The sequence below is a fragment of the Micromys minutus genome (genome assembly GCF_963924665.1).
Source record: "Micromys minutus genome assembly, chromosome: 2".
Taxonomy (NCBI): domain Eukaryota; kingdom Metazoa; phylum Chordata; class Mammalia; order Rodentia; family Muridae; genus Micromys; species Micromys minutus.
The window spans coordinates 37645661-37660585 of record NC_137971.1 but is presented as its reverse complement, the minus strand read 5'-3'; positions in this window follow the sequence as shown (position 1 = coordinate 37660585).

Below are 14925 nucleotides of genomic sequence, written 5' to 3'. Positions count from 1 at the left end.
GGCTAATCTTGGTATCACCTTGGCTATATCTGCAATCAACTAAAATGGAAGCATCTGAGCATACCAGTAAGGGAATTTTCTTGACTGGATCATTTGAAGTCAGAACACCTACCCCACTCTTGGTACCACAGTCTGAATTAGTCCTCTAGAAGAACACTGCTGATAGACCGAATTTATATATGGGATTTATTAGAGTGGCTCCACATTGTTGGTCTGACTAGTCCAACAATGGCTGTCTTCTAACAAAATCAAGAATCCAATAGTTGTTCAGTCCATAGGCTGGATGACTCAGCTGGTCTTCAAAATGTATTGGAATCTTGATGAAGTACATTTGAATAGGAGCGAAGGAATGACTCGGCAGCAGGACAGATGAGCTTGCCAGCAAGCTTAATAACAAATACTCAAAAAGCAAAAACTTCCACATAGGCTACCCGCAGAAGGTGTGGCCCAGACTTAGGTTGGGTCTTCCTACCTTAAAAAAATCCAAGAAAAGTCACAGGTGAGCCCAGCTCCTTGGGTTTTGGTTGATTCCAGATGGAGTTAGCTTGAAAAGCAGGTGGAGTGGTGCATATCTGTGATCCTAGTTCTTGGGGTATTATGGCAGGAAGATTCTGAACCCAACAACAATTTGGGCCAGATCTCTGAGTTTGAGGCCAGCCTGGTCTACACAGAAATTTACAGGTCATCCAGGGCTACATGGTGAGAATCTGTCTCAGAAAAAAAACAAAAATTGAAACTAGTCTCCCTTTGGCATTTCCTGTTGTGACAAATAAGGGGGGGTTACTTTCCACTTTAGAGGGTCTTAGTCCATTCTGGGTGGGGAAATGTGGAGAGAGCTTAGGGTAGCAGCTGTGTACACATTAGCAAAGCAGAGAGCAGCTCTGGAACTGACAAGCTGGCTAGATTTTCAAAGACTCACCCACAGTGACCATTCTCGGCCAGCCAAACCTTCCTCTAAAGATGGCAGCATCAGATGGGGAATAGTTCAGATTGGAACTGTAATGGAATTTTTAAGTAAGCTAACTGCTGTGTTGATGGAGGCTGTACAGGAAACAGTCATTAGAACAGTTAGAGTCCATATGGTACCCACATCTGGACTGTGGGGCAGCGGGCTGTGAGCAGTATCCTGGTCCCCCGGTCCAGATAAGGTTGAATCCCCAGTGACCCTAAGGGACAGTAGGCGCTTCCCTAAGTTCCCAGAAGGCCAGGCCCCTCTCATGTAGCTCCAGCCTCCCCACATCCCCCTATAGAGAGGTTTGTGGCCATCAGCCACATAGAAGTAGGACCACACCCTCCCTTATATAGGTGAGGTATTTCCAAGCTCTCAGGCCAAGACAATAGGAAGTACCCGCTATTAGACCCTGGCCCACCCCAAAACTATATAAGGATCCTATCCAGAAAGAATAAAGGTGTGCAAGAATCACTCCATCATCTGAGAGCTTCTGCCATAAGAGCGGTAACACTGCCACTTGTGGAAGAGATCTGCTCTCCTGGGATCATCTCCAGAAGCTCCCCTGAACCCCTTGCCCGCTACTCAGCCTCTTGCTGGCTCAGCCCGGCCTGACATCTTGGAGCAACTGAAGCGACAGTGTGGAAAATGGAGGTGGAGCAACAAAAGCGGAAGCAGCTCTCCCTGCCTCTCTCCTTCCCTCCCTGCCAGGTTCTCTCCAGTGGGCCTGAACTGCCAGAGATCTTCATGGAAAGCCTCCAGTGCGCAGGCCGACACTGGACTGCTGCTGTACTTTGAAGAAGCCAGAGTACCAAAGACAAGCAGAGCATAATTAATCTAAACGGGCTTGAGGGCAAGGTTTCTGGTGCTGAACCAATCTAATCCTTCCCAGTGTGGCCACAGGTTAGGCTTGAGGTCAGATGTTTCCAGGTCCTTGGTCTCTTATCCAAAGACACATGTAGCAAACTATTCAAAGGAAATCTCTAGAACAGTTTAGAAAACACATCACAAGATAACAGCAGGTCATATGAGAAAGTATAGGAGGGGGTCCAAATATAGCTCTCTTATTGGGGATTTAAGAGAAAAAGGAATTTGGTTGGTTACCAGGGATGTAATTTGGGTGGTTTTCTATTTTGAAACATTAGATCGCATTATAGTGCATTTCCCTTCCCATGGTGTATATCCAATTATGCAAAGGCATAAGATGGTAAGTTGGGATATTGTTCTTAAAATGCCACAATTTTACCTCGTTGCACATTCATCTAAAACCAGCTCAGAGCTGTCAGTCTTTCCATTCTGTCCAGACATACTGAACATGGAATTGAATACAACTTGATGGTTCTCAGGGCAAAAGAAACCCATCTCATTGTTTGGTGTGTGTGTGTTTGTGTTGGACTCGAATCCAAAGTTGCTAGGTGCATCATTCAGAGAGGAGTGTGCATGGTACATGCAGGTAAAGGAATTAAGCTGCCAAGTGTGAAGGGGGAAAATGATATATTTTAGTTAAACTATACATAAGTAGCATTTTAGATAATTCAGACAGGTGTGTGTGAGTAGCCTATGCCAACTAGAGCCCCAAGTTGCTAAGATGTTTGATAAGCATGCCTTACCAGTCAGTGTCTCCTAGAAATAATTTGCTCAAATCTTCATTCTAAGAGTGAATGTGAAAGAGTCAGAGGCATCTCTCTTAAGCTCACTCATTCTAGAACATTCTCTGCACTGTACTCCATAACATGTGCACTACATATATAGATATTATTATATGTGTGTATATATAATAACACAAACATAAATATCTGGAGTAAAGAAAGTAACACCACAGATAACTTTTAGTGATTTAGCTAGATAGATATCCCTCAAAATGCGCTGGTTTACCGTTGTATTTGCAGAGAGAGCACTGAATTCATGAAACTCCATGATTAAAGTTTGTCTTAAGTTTCTTTTCTTGTTGCTATAATAAACTACTCTGACAGAAGCAACTTAGGGAGAGAAGGTTTGTTTGTCTTCAAAGGATGGTCCATCAAGGTAGGCAAGTTAGAGTGGCAGAAGCCGGAAGCAGCTGGAACAGATGAGTTCATGAACGCCTGCTCACTGGTACCAGCCAACATTCCATTTCCCTTTCCATTGATGCCATCGACCTCTTCCAGGTGCTCTCCAGTTGGCAGCCAAGACTGACCATCATCCAGCTGTCCTGGTGATACTCTCACTGTGTGTGTTTCTCTGTTCATACACACAGACAGTAGCATTGTGTCCCCGATACTGCGCAGCCTAAAGCAGCAAACGAGAGCAACTGTGCCTTCTGTCCTGTCCAACCCTGCCCTGCTCTGGTGACTCTTTGTCCCCAAACGTGCTTCTTTTGTCTTTCTAGCTTTGCTGGTTAAACTAAAGATGCCGGAGGGAAGACGGCCCTAGAACATGAGATGAAAATGGTTTCAGGAAAGGTTCATCTGAAGTGGTAAACTTTCGAGCTTGCTCACTTTTCCTTAAGGAAACTGAGGGGCAGGCTGAAGAGATGACCTAGCAGTTACGAACACTGGCTGTTCTCCCAGAGGACCTGGATCCAGTTCCCAGGACCTACATAGCAGCTCACAACTGCCTGTTACTCCAAGCCCAGGTGATCTGACCTTCACATAGACAGACATGCAAACAGAACCCCAGTGCACAAGAAATGAAAATCAATCGTTAAAAGAGCTTAAAAACAAAATTGAAGATGATAATGATGACTACCCCATCTATCCCACCTCTGCTTTCCAGCTGACATAAAGATCACTGGCCAAGTAATATTTCAAAACTTAATTATTAGCTTGCTAATAAAGATTTAACATGAGGAAAAATTAAATATAAATAATTTATTACTGTTAGATTATCTCTAAGATGGGACAAAAATGCAATTGATAACTCTAGCTGAGCTTATGACATGCTTTTATTTTGCTTTAATTAAAACCTAATAACATTGTGCCCCTCCCCCTTACACACATACACACATTCCTTTTCTCCAGCTCTTCTCCTGTGCTCCTTCCCCATGGCTTCTGAGCTTCTGTGCTGTGATGGTCAGCAGCAAGGGCACACTGCTTTGCATGAATGCAGAACAAGGGACGGTGTGCAGGGGTTTTAATATGAGCAGCTCTGCTTCTGAGCGAGGTGTTCTGGAAGTTGTTCTCACACACCATTCCCTCTGCTGTTCTGAAACACAGCTGAGGAGCAAAACATCCTCTACTTTCAGAGTTCAGGATCTCCCTCAGGACTTCAACAAGGTGGCTCTACAGGAAGAAACACACTTCGCCTGACCTTGGAGGAGGAAAAAATACTCTGACGCTTTGATTTAAAACAAATCACTAAGAAAACTAGATAGATGGATGGATGGATGGATGGATGGATGGATGGATGGATGGATGGATGGGTGGGTGGGTGGGTGGGTGGGTATGTAGATAGATAGATAGATGATAGATAGATAGATAGATGATAGATAGATAGATAGATAGATAGATAGATAGATAGATAGATAGATAGATAGATAGATATTGATATATATTGATGTAAAAATGTATGTGGGCTAGTGGTTAGGAACACTTACTGCTCTTACAGAGACCTAGGTTCAGGTCTCAGACCTTCATCAGGTGGCTCAAACTGCCTGTAACTCCAGTTTCAGGGGATCTGCTACTCTCTCCTAGATAACTCAGGAACCTGCATTCACAGGCACACATAAAACATCCCCCCAAACATATGTATGCATGACTAATAATAAAATTTTTAATGCATGTCAACGGATGCACTTAATTGTTTGACTCAGACCACCCGTATTATTTTGTGTTTGTATCATTTGGCGAGGTTCTAAGATGCTTTCCAAGTTCCTGTGTTTCCAAAATAGGTTTTTAGAGTGAGATCCCAAAAGACTCTATAATCAGCTTCTAAATTTTTTCACTCCTGTGCCTGTGACTTTCCAAAATAAGGATGACTGAGACTCTACAAACAAAGAAAAACTTTGAAATTCCCAAGTGCACATGGAAAAGGCCAAATGCATATGTCCTCCTAAAGGCTGTTCAGTGCCAATGACCAAGTTACTTTTCTGTCTGTACAACACAGCTCTCATAAATGGTCTTACAGGATGATCCATGTGAAAAGCTCTTTAGGATTGGAAGCTATCTCCAGTTCTAGTGATGAAAAGTGCGCATGACAACTGCACAAGCGCTGTTCAGTGGGCACTCCCATATAGTGCCTACTTGCTGAGCCTACCACCGCCTCCCTGCCCAGTCAAGCCACCTGCTAACTGCCAGCACTTAGTATTGCTTTCTCTGATGACTTCCGTTTGCTAGATCTAACCCAGGCCAGACCCTGATCCCATTCCCTGGCTTGGGCAAAGAAGGATATTTATTACTCATGCTTCCTGCCCAGGTGCACCAAATCTGCCTAGAGGGTGCATGCGTCAGCCCTTGCTGTTCTGCTGGTTTGGTTTCATGGACTTGATTGGGTGTTCTCCTGTCTTGTCCATGTTCTCTAGCTTTTTCTGCACCTCCTCAAAGAAGCTGTTTACTCCCAAATCTTTGTCTTGTGTTGTATCTGTTGGACATCTTGAAAGGAAATGAATTAAAGGAAGTATCTTGTTAGAGTGCTGAATCCCAAACTACTCTGATCTGTGTGGAGGATCTGAGAAAGCACTAAGATGGAAAGAGAGAGGCTTCCGACGAGAAATGACTGGTTTTAAACCTGGTTGTGATGGTTCACATTTGCTTGGCCCAAGGAGTGGCAATATTTGGAGGTGTGACCTTGTTGGAATAGATTTGGCCTTGTTGGAGTAGGTGTGTCATTGTGTGAGTGGGTATTAATACCCTCACCCTAGCTACCTGGAAGCCAGTATTCTGCTGGCAGCCTTCAGATGAAGATATAGAAGTCTCAGTTCTGCCTGCAACGTGCCTGCCTGGATGCTGCCATACAGCCACCTTGATGGTAATGGACTGAACCTCTGAACCTGTAAGCCAGCCCCAGTTAAATGTTGTCCTTTATAAGACTTGACTTGGTCATGGCGTCTGTTCATAGTAGTAAAACCCTAACTAGGATACTGGTCTTGGGAGTGTGGACTTTATACAACTGTTCTGAACCTCCTGATCTCATCTTTTACGTGTTTACAGTATTGTATCCGCCCTGATGACTTTACTCTTTGTCTCTGCCACCATCATCACACGTGCACCACACACCACTCACCACCCAACATTAAGAGGCTTTTCTCAAACTCACTATGTAACGAATGTTGTCCAAGAAACTCAAGATCCCTCTACTTTAGCCTCCTGAGTACCCACTATGCCTGTCCCTCCTCCCTCCCTCCTTACCTCCCGCCCACTCTTCCTCCTTTTAAATTACCATACAAAATGAGTTATGTATCCTAATGACATTTGCAAACAATATGTGTTATAGTTGCCCCCCCACACTGTCCTCTCCAATACCTGCAGCCCCATTTAGGCTTTCAAGTCCATATGTCTGCCTCCCCCACTGCCTTGACACCTCCTCTTTACTCTTTCTTGACCTCCTTTCTACTCTGGTTTGTGTTTATACATAATTATATTTACATGTGTAAATGCTACAATGGAGGACATGCATATGTAAGAACGGTCTCTGTTAGGGTCTCTTGACTCAGTGTGAGACTTTCAAGCTACATTTATTTTCCTGCAGAATCTGCAATTTTGTTTTCCTTTGCCACTGAGAAAAAAGCCCCATGTGTATGTGAGCCACACTTTCAGGATCCATCTGTCGATGAGTATCCACACTGGTTCCGTTTCCTCTCCAATGTGAACACAGCCTGGCCTTTTCCTGGGTCTTTCTAAAGAATAAAAAAACAGGAAGAGGGAGATAATGAAGGAAAGAAGAGGATGGGGTGGGGGTGGTGGAGAAAACAGGAGGAACACAATGACAGGAAAACCCTACAGGCTTAGCATTCTCTGAACCACCGGACATGGAAGCAGATAAAAGCTTATGACAACCACAAAACTTGGGGGAAAATATTATTTTAAAGGTGAACACAGAGATGGAGGAAAAAGGAGTACACATTGGAGGATAGCCTGAGCTACGTATGGAATCTGTTATTTAACTGTATTAACACCACTTGTCAGACAGAGCCTCTGAGTGATGGGTTAGCTCATTCTCACACGGACACCTTAAAGTCTGGCATAAGGAGAAGTCACGTACTAATTTACTCCTTGGGAGGCACAGTGAGAATGTGGCTATGTAGACCAAGCTGCCCCCTTAAACTTGTATTGATCTTCCTGCCTCTGCTCCTAAGGTGCTGTGTAATTAACGTCACCACACTGCTTTATGTACTTGCTTTATGTGATCTCTATAGAGAATTCTAGAAGGGTCAGTATTGTTTGGTTTGATTTTGAGAAGCCACTCTGCAGTCAAAGCCAGCCGGGAACTACCAATCCTGCTTCCACCTCCTGAATGCTAAGATTGTAGATATGTGCCACCAGCCCAGCTGCGTTGAGGATGCACCATGAACCTCTATTTAACGAAGGAGTACAGTATTACCCTCCTATTGTAAATGGCTAGAAAGCTAGACAGCATACAAGAAACAGCTCTGTGGTAGTCACATGGCTCCACATATTCAAGATTCTTATTCTGGACAGAAAACTGCAATCAACCCCACAACTGTCCCAGAGCACTGCCTACAAGTAGGGTTGCTAGACAAATCTTGTTACATCTCAGACACACAACAAATTTCAGCCCATCAGTAAAAGCAAGGAGGAGACGTCCAGAACTGCTGTCCAATCTCAGGAGCCCTTTATCTCCTAGGGGCTTCCATTAAGGCAAAGATGGATCCTTAATATCTTCTGGGGGAAAAAAAAATCAGGAGGAGCTGGTTTGAAGCACCATCAGATTTTTTTTGAAAGTGAGTTCAACAGATTTAAACATGAAAGTTAGAAAGAAAGGTGCTCGGGCAAAGGTAAAGACAGCCCTGAGATTAGGGTTGTGAGCCTCACAAAGGGAAGTCTAAGTAGCTGTGGCTACCACTTTTGTGTAGCTTTTAGATGGGATCACAATCTGATAACATGGAATTAGGAGCCGGAAGGATTGCACAAGGAAGTCGTCAAGGCATACTTTTTACAATAAATGGGGTTTCTCCTCATGGGAGTCCCAGAAAACTGCTGGCCATATCTACTCAGGGTTCAAGCATGAATCATTGCTCTGTTAACATTCTTGTCTAATACGACCCTATACAAAAGTTTTTTTTTTTTTTTTTTTCTGCACATAGAATGTTCATAGCAAGCGTTGTTAACTGTGTTGGAATTCTTAGCAACTAGACTCTAGAGTTGGGAACCCCTTTTTTTCCCGTGTCCCCATAATTTTCCCTATCTTTCTATCCTGCCTCAAGTTACAACCAAAAGACATTTTTAGTAGAAATATTTGTAAAAGTACAAGGTTGTACTTGGCAACACTTCTAAGGGGACATTTTTAGATACTGACACAGGGAAAGAAAATCCAAATGGAATATGCTAATTTCATTCCTCTCGGAAGACCTAAATACTAGTTTCATGAAGCTGAAGTGGCTAAAATTTTCAGAACAGAATAATGGAAGGGAGAAACTGCATATGAAAGTGCCCTAGAAATGTTCACAAGGACCTCCTTGGTTTCATGGCTGAGTACCACTCTGTATGTATAGCATGAGATCTCCCAGGAGAAAGAATAAAGATTGCAAGTTCACACTTGGCTTGAGGGCATTTGAATCCCATGCACCCAGATCTCAGGGACATCTCTGGACATATGGAGCTATTAGAGATCTTTTAAAAAGTGCATATCTTAGCAATAGGTACTATGAAAGAAACACTAGTTTCAATATTTAAAAATATAAACCGATCCACAGGATTGGCAATTTAGATCAGTGACTGAGCTCTTGCTGACCCAGTAGAAGTCCCTGGGCTCAGTCACCAGCAAAACAAAATGAAACAAAATTTTAACAATGTTTTTAAAACTATAAAAAAAATTAAGATAATCTTTGCAAATAACTGCCTGCAGGTGTTTCATGTTTGTTACCCACAAACACCAAGATACTGAGGAAGGATGATTATGTGAGGCCAGTCTGGCTACATAAGGAAACCCTGTTGAATGGCAGGCAGGAAGGGATTTTTAAGGAGGAAAACAAAATTTCAACTCTTGACATAGTACAGCATCCAATAGAATTCAGCCTGTAAAAAAGGAATGGCTTCTGACCCACACCTGGAAGAAAAGAAGACATAAGGCCAAAAGTGACAGATGTTATGGAATCACTAACCTAAGGGGTTGTCATGGCTAGTTTTTAAGTCACCTTGACACAAGTTAATGTCATCTGAGAGGAGGGAACCTCAAAGTTTGGGCTGTAGACAAGACTGTGGGGCAGTGGTTCTCAACTTGTGGTTGGAGATCCCTTTGCAGGGTTGAGCAAGACAGGGATCACCTAAGACCACAGGAAAACAAGGGTTGGTGACCAGTGATGACATAGCTTAGCTGTTGGCATTGAGTGGCTGAGGGGTCTACAAAACGAGTTCCTGAACAGCCAGTGCTACTTGGAGAATCCTTGTCTCAAACAAACAAACAAACAAAAGGGGGTAGCATTACATATTTTTCCCACTTAAAGAAATCAATTTGTAACTCTGCCAACAAAATGAGCCCATTAAATTAAAGTATAAAGGCAGGTTTGGGGCGGGGAGGGGAGATCTTTGTCTAGTTCACTGATCACACTGTCATCAGTCAGTGAAGTCACCGTGGAAGGGGAGAAAGGGGAGGGGGAGGAGAGAGAGAAAGTGGCTTGCAGAGGGAGAAGAGAGAGAGAGTACCAAAAAGTCTAGATTATGCAGTGAAGAGCCATTATGTGAAAGGAAGCCCAGCTCTTGGGTTGGAAACTTAAGATAGCTGAGACCAAAGTGTGAAAGAGCCTGCAGGCCAGGTCTGCTTTGTTATGTTAAGTACTCGCACCAACTGCTTGTCCTGGGTTTGAAACCCAACAGTTATGCTCTCAGTTTGGGATTTGGTTCTGTGTGGTTCTTTGTATCTACATGTTCTTCCTGCCACGTCTGGGAAAACTTGTCTTTTATTTTATCTTTGGCCTCTTGTTTCTCTTCTCATTTCTCCTTTTTCCCACTCCTCTCTTGGTTCCATTCAGAATTTGCTTTGCTCTGTCAAGGATGGACACTTTATGAAGCTGTTCTGTCATCCTAACCTGGGAAAACAAAGCAAGCAGTAACCACTGTTCCAGACTGCCTTCTGTTACTGCAATAAATACCGTGGCCACAAACAACTTGAAGAGGAGAAGGTTTATTCTGCTTACGACTAACAGCCCAGGCTTGAAGGTCTTGTTCCCCAGTTGATTCTTGATTGATCATGGCTAGCAGCTAGTGGTTGGGAAAAAGAGGTAGGACTTCCTGGTTCCTGCAGGCTGGCCAAGAGAGACAGAAAGGGAAAGAGTTCACCATGCTTTGGAGGGAGAGAGAGCCACCAGCCATATGCGATTTTGGTTGGAGTAACCATTGGCTGCTTCCCCAACTGGGTCTGGGGTAGCAGGCAGTTGGAAGACTGGAAATACAACTAAGCTGAGGACAGATTTAGGGTGCTGAGCAAAGAGAAGGTAACCAGGCAACTAAATTGAGGGTAGATTTAGAGTGTTGAGCTAGAAGTAACGGTAACTGAGCAACTGGGTTGACGGAAGATTTAGAGGTGTTGGCGCGAGAGTGAAGGTAAGGGCACATTAGCCGCAGGAGGTTTAGACATGCCTGATCATTGAGCTAAAAAGCGTATTAGAAATAAGCTAGTGTGTGCATGTGGCTTTCATCAGCAAATCCAAGGGAACCTGGGCGGGGCCTGGTAGAATGATCTGATGGAGCTTAAAGCCGGTGGTAGAAACTACATGCTACAGTCCAGTCCATCCTGAGGAGTCCCAGGGAGGAAATATGGAGGCAGGAACTGAAACAAAAGCCTGATTCCCTTTGCCCTTCTTCCTCAGCTTCCTTTCTTATACAACGTAAAACGACCTGCCCAGGGGTGCCACTGCCCTCCCATATCAAACATTAATCAGGAAAACGCCCTAGATTTGCCTATGGGGCAGTCTATCGGAGATGATTTGTGTCAAGCTGACAAAAGAACAGAAACAGAAAACCTAACCAGCACACCAGGAAACCATGGATGCTTACTATTGTGAGAGCCAATGTTTTGTTTTAGTAACTGTGCCTAAGAGAACCACAAAACAAAAAATGTTTCTAGCCTGTAAGCCCCTTGCCCTAATGACACATATGTTCCGAAATGCTGGAGGCTGTTGTTTATGGGAGATTACAAGCATCCTGTTTCCACTCCCCTAAACAAGTTTGTTTGACCCAGCTGCACTGAATGTCTTTGATCGAATGTAGGCAGGAGGTAAGTGGGCGGGAAATACATCCGATTGTAGGCTTGCCCTTCGTTGGACTGGTAGGAAGTACTGTAGCCTTCTGGAATTGCCTTTTAAAAGCTTCTGCAAGGCATGACTCATAGCCATTTTCTGGGAACCAGAGATGGACCTGCCAGAGAGTCCATCAACCTGACCAGGATTTAATTGGCTTTAAACTGTGGTCATGGTCTTTCTATCAACTGGTGAGAGTAACATGATTTTATGATGAAATGTAAAATCTCTGACGTCAGGAAATAAATGATTTGTTGTTTCATTGTGAAAATAAACAGAACCTGGCCTTCTTAGCTGCTGTTGGGGGAGGTGGGCTAATCAGGTTTTGTTGATTTAGATTAACTGACTGCATTTTTTCCCACCCTTGAAGCATGTACTAGGCATGGGACCAAGAGAATAAATTTTCTCCTAGTGCCAAGCTTCAACTCTGTCTGTAAGTAAAGTAAGAGGGCATGCAAGGACAGTCTCCGCCACCATACCCATTACTCATGACGTCATATTTGTCATTCAAACACAATTAGCCATGCACAAGCCTCAGCATTTTAAATATCACTTCAGACAACCAATCACTTCTGAAGAAGATGCCAGAGCATCAAATGAAATTTCAGTCAAACTGTTTGCTATGGTCTTATCAGGTTCAGGCTAAATCGTGTCATAAGAGACTAAAGGCTGTCCTAGATTCTAGCCTTTTGTAAACAAAACAGAAAACAACGAAACATACCCATGGGACATAGCATAGTCTTAAAATTCCTGTCATTAAAGTGGAGTGTGGCAGCCAGAAAATACTAAAAGCAAAACGTGTTCAGGCTGGAGAAAAATGTAAAGAGAAAACAATGGAGAAAGCTCATTAGAAAAGGGGTTGCTTTGATTTTTATGATTTCTGGAGAAGAGAAAGGGAGTGGAAATTGATTGATTAATTGATTGGTTGATATATTCTTTTTTAAAGGAAAATTTTTGTTTTTATGTGTATGTGTATTTTGTCCATGTGTATGTATGTGTATTACACATGCCCCTGGTGCCCACAGAGGCCAGAAGATCCACTAGAACTGGAACCACAGTATTTTGGGAACTGAACTGGGTCCTCTGAAAGAGCAGTCGGTACTCTTCATTGCTGAGCCATCTCTCCACTCTTCCCCCATACTGATATGTCCGTGCTCAGTTTCTACCTAGATCACTGTATGTCACTGCAACGGAAGGGTAAGGAGTATAGATACCCTCCCAGATGATTATGCAACAGACAAACAAAGGGTACTTGGACTTCTTAACTTCACATTTAAAGTACTTAGGAGTATTCTGGATACCAAGATGAGAGCCGACTAATGAATAATTGATTTCTGTGGCTTAAAGGGGAAAGCAAAGAACATTATCCAAAGGTTTAGAAACAAAGCTCTGAGTAGCAAAATTAAACTGACAATAGACCTGTGTAAAAGAACACACAACAACTGGTGTTTCACAGCCTTCCCGTTCCCCTCAAATGTAGCAAACAATCTTGTGCTTGGCACATATGGGTACAAATGTTTGTTAAGATGAGGGGGAAATATCCAAGAAGTGATAAATGTTTAACTATTTAGCTTTGTCAACAACAGATCTGCCACTGAACAAAATATTTTATTTTGGCTCAAACAAATGAAATGACATTGTCCGTAATAAGTCTGTAGGTATGACCAGAATGAATGGAGTTTCTATGCCCTTTAAAATGCCAGGACAGAAATGAAATCAGATTTGTGTTAGCCTTTGCCCCTGGTTTGGGAACTCCAGCATAAACCTCCTTCCTCCTCCTGTCTCTTTTGTTCTCTGTAAAGAGGCTCATGTCTTCCCAAGGATGACAGAGAATATCTGAATACATGCAGCAGGAAACCAAACACTTTTCACGCGTCCTTTGTATGAGAAAGCTAGCCACATTCCTTGATAAACTATGATACATTCAAACAACTTATCCAAGGAATCTCATCCATTTGGATTATTTAGTTCCAGCAGCTGACCAAGTGGACCTGGCCCACTTCCAGCTGGAGACTGGGATTCCTGTGGTTATTGTATTTTGTTGAAAATGCTTCTGGATGTTACTGAATGTTAATTTAAATAACTTTAAATACTACATACATTAAAACAATGATTTTATTTTTAAACGCCCAGATCCTCACGCCTACATCCTAATTTTGCTGCCAGAGGGACTTGAAATGCATGCATGTGAGAACTGTAAATAGTCACAATTGTTAAGATTATGAAAAAAAGAAGATTCTTAACACTCATCTGCAGGGCTCGAGAGTTAAGAGCACTCACTGGCTGCTCTTCCAGAGGACAGGTTCAAGTCCCAGAACTCACAAGGCAGCTAACAAGGGTCTCTAACCCCAACTACTGGGGATCTGATGCCCTCTTCTGGCCTCTGCAAGGCAGCAGGCACACATGTGGTACATAAACATACATGCAGACAAAATATCCACACAAAATTCATCTCTTCAAACAACTGCAGAGTTCACCAGTTGAATGAATTCTATCACCAAGTATTTGGTTGGCACGTGCGCGTTAGTTCTCCATCACTGTGACAAAGGTGCCTGAGACCAATCACCTTTAAAGGAGGGTTTTAGTTTACAGTCTCAGAAGATTCAGCCCTGGGCTTCTTGGCCCTGTTGCTTTGAGCCTCGATGAGCACAGAATGCCACGGTGATATCTGGCAGTAGAAAAGGCCTGTATGTCTTAGAATGGCCAGGAAGTAGAAAGGACAGGTAGGGACAGGGGCCCAAATAGCCCCTTAAAGGACATACTTTCAATTGTATAATTTTCTTCCACTAGGCTTCACTTCATTATATATATATATATATAATTTTTTTCATTTTATTTTACTTCACATGTTAGGTCTCAGGCCTTCTGTGAGCTCAAGATGGACTATTAGATTTCTGATCATAGATAAAAAGCCAGCCCCTTCAGCAGCTTGTGAAACCATACCCCAAAGCAGCCCCTCCCCCCAGCCTCTCATCCTCCTTATGATTGGGATGATTCATTCACCCCTTTCACTCTCAGACTCTCTGGCTACTCTCAGCGTACTCTATCCTCTGTGCTCTCCAGTGCTACCTCTTGCTGTTTCCAGTACACTCTCCTGTAGGAGGACGTCATTATGTAGCATGGCGGGTATAGCCTATCACTGGATGAGAAGATAGAGAAAAGTCTAGGAAGGAAAGAGGAGGAAGAACAAGAGAAGAATCAAGATGGAGCCGGAGAAGGAGGATATAGATCCAGGTGGTCTTAATTGGAGATAGGTAGATAATGATTTTTAAGGGTTTCTATACATCAGTTTCTTATCCAGGTGGGCGGTTTATATCTTAACTGGTTGTAAGCTTATTGTGTGGCTGTATTGTGGATTGAGAATTTAGCATATAAATCTGATTGATAAATTATTGATTATTGAGTCATGATTTTTACCGGGCTGTGGGGAATGTGAGGGAAGTTCGAAGACTGGGTGGCAGAGAAGCAGCTGGGCTCGTGAATCTGCTTGCTGAGTGAGAATGCACGGGGACTGGTAGCCATCGGTCATTTTTTTCTTTTACCGCAACACTACTCTTCCACTTCCCTAGCAGACTAGGAAAAAATA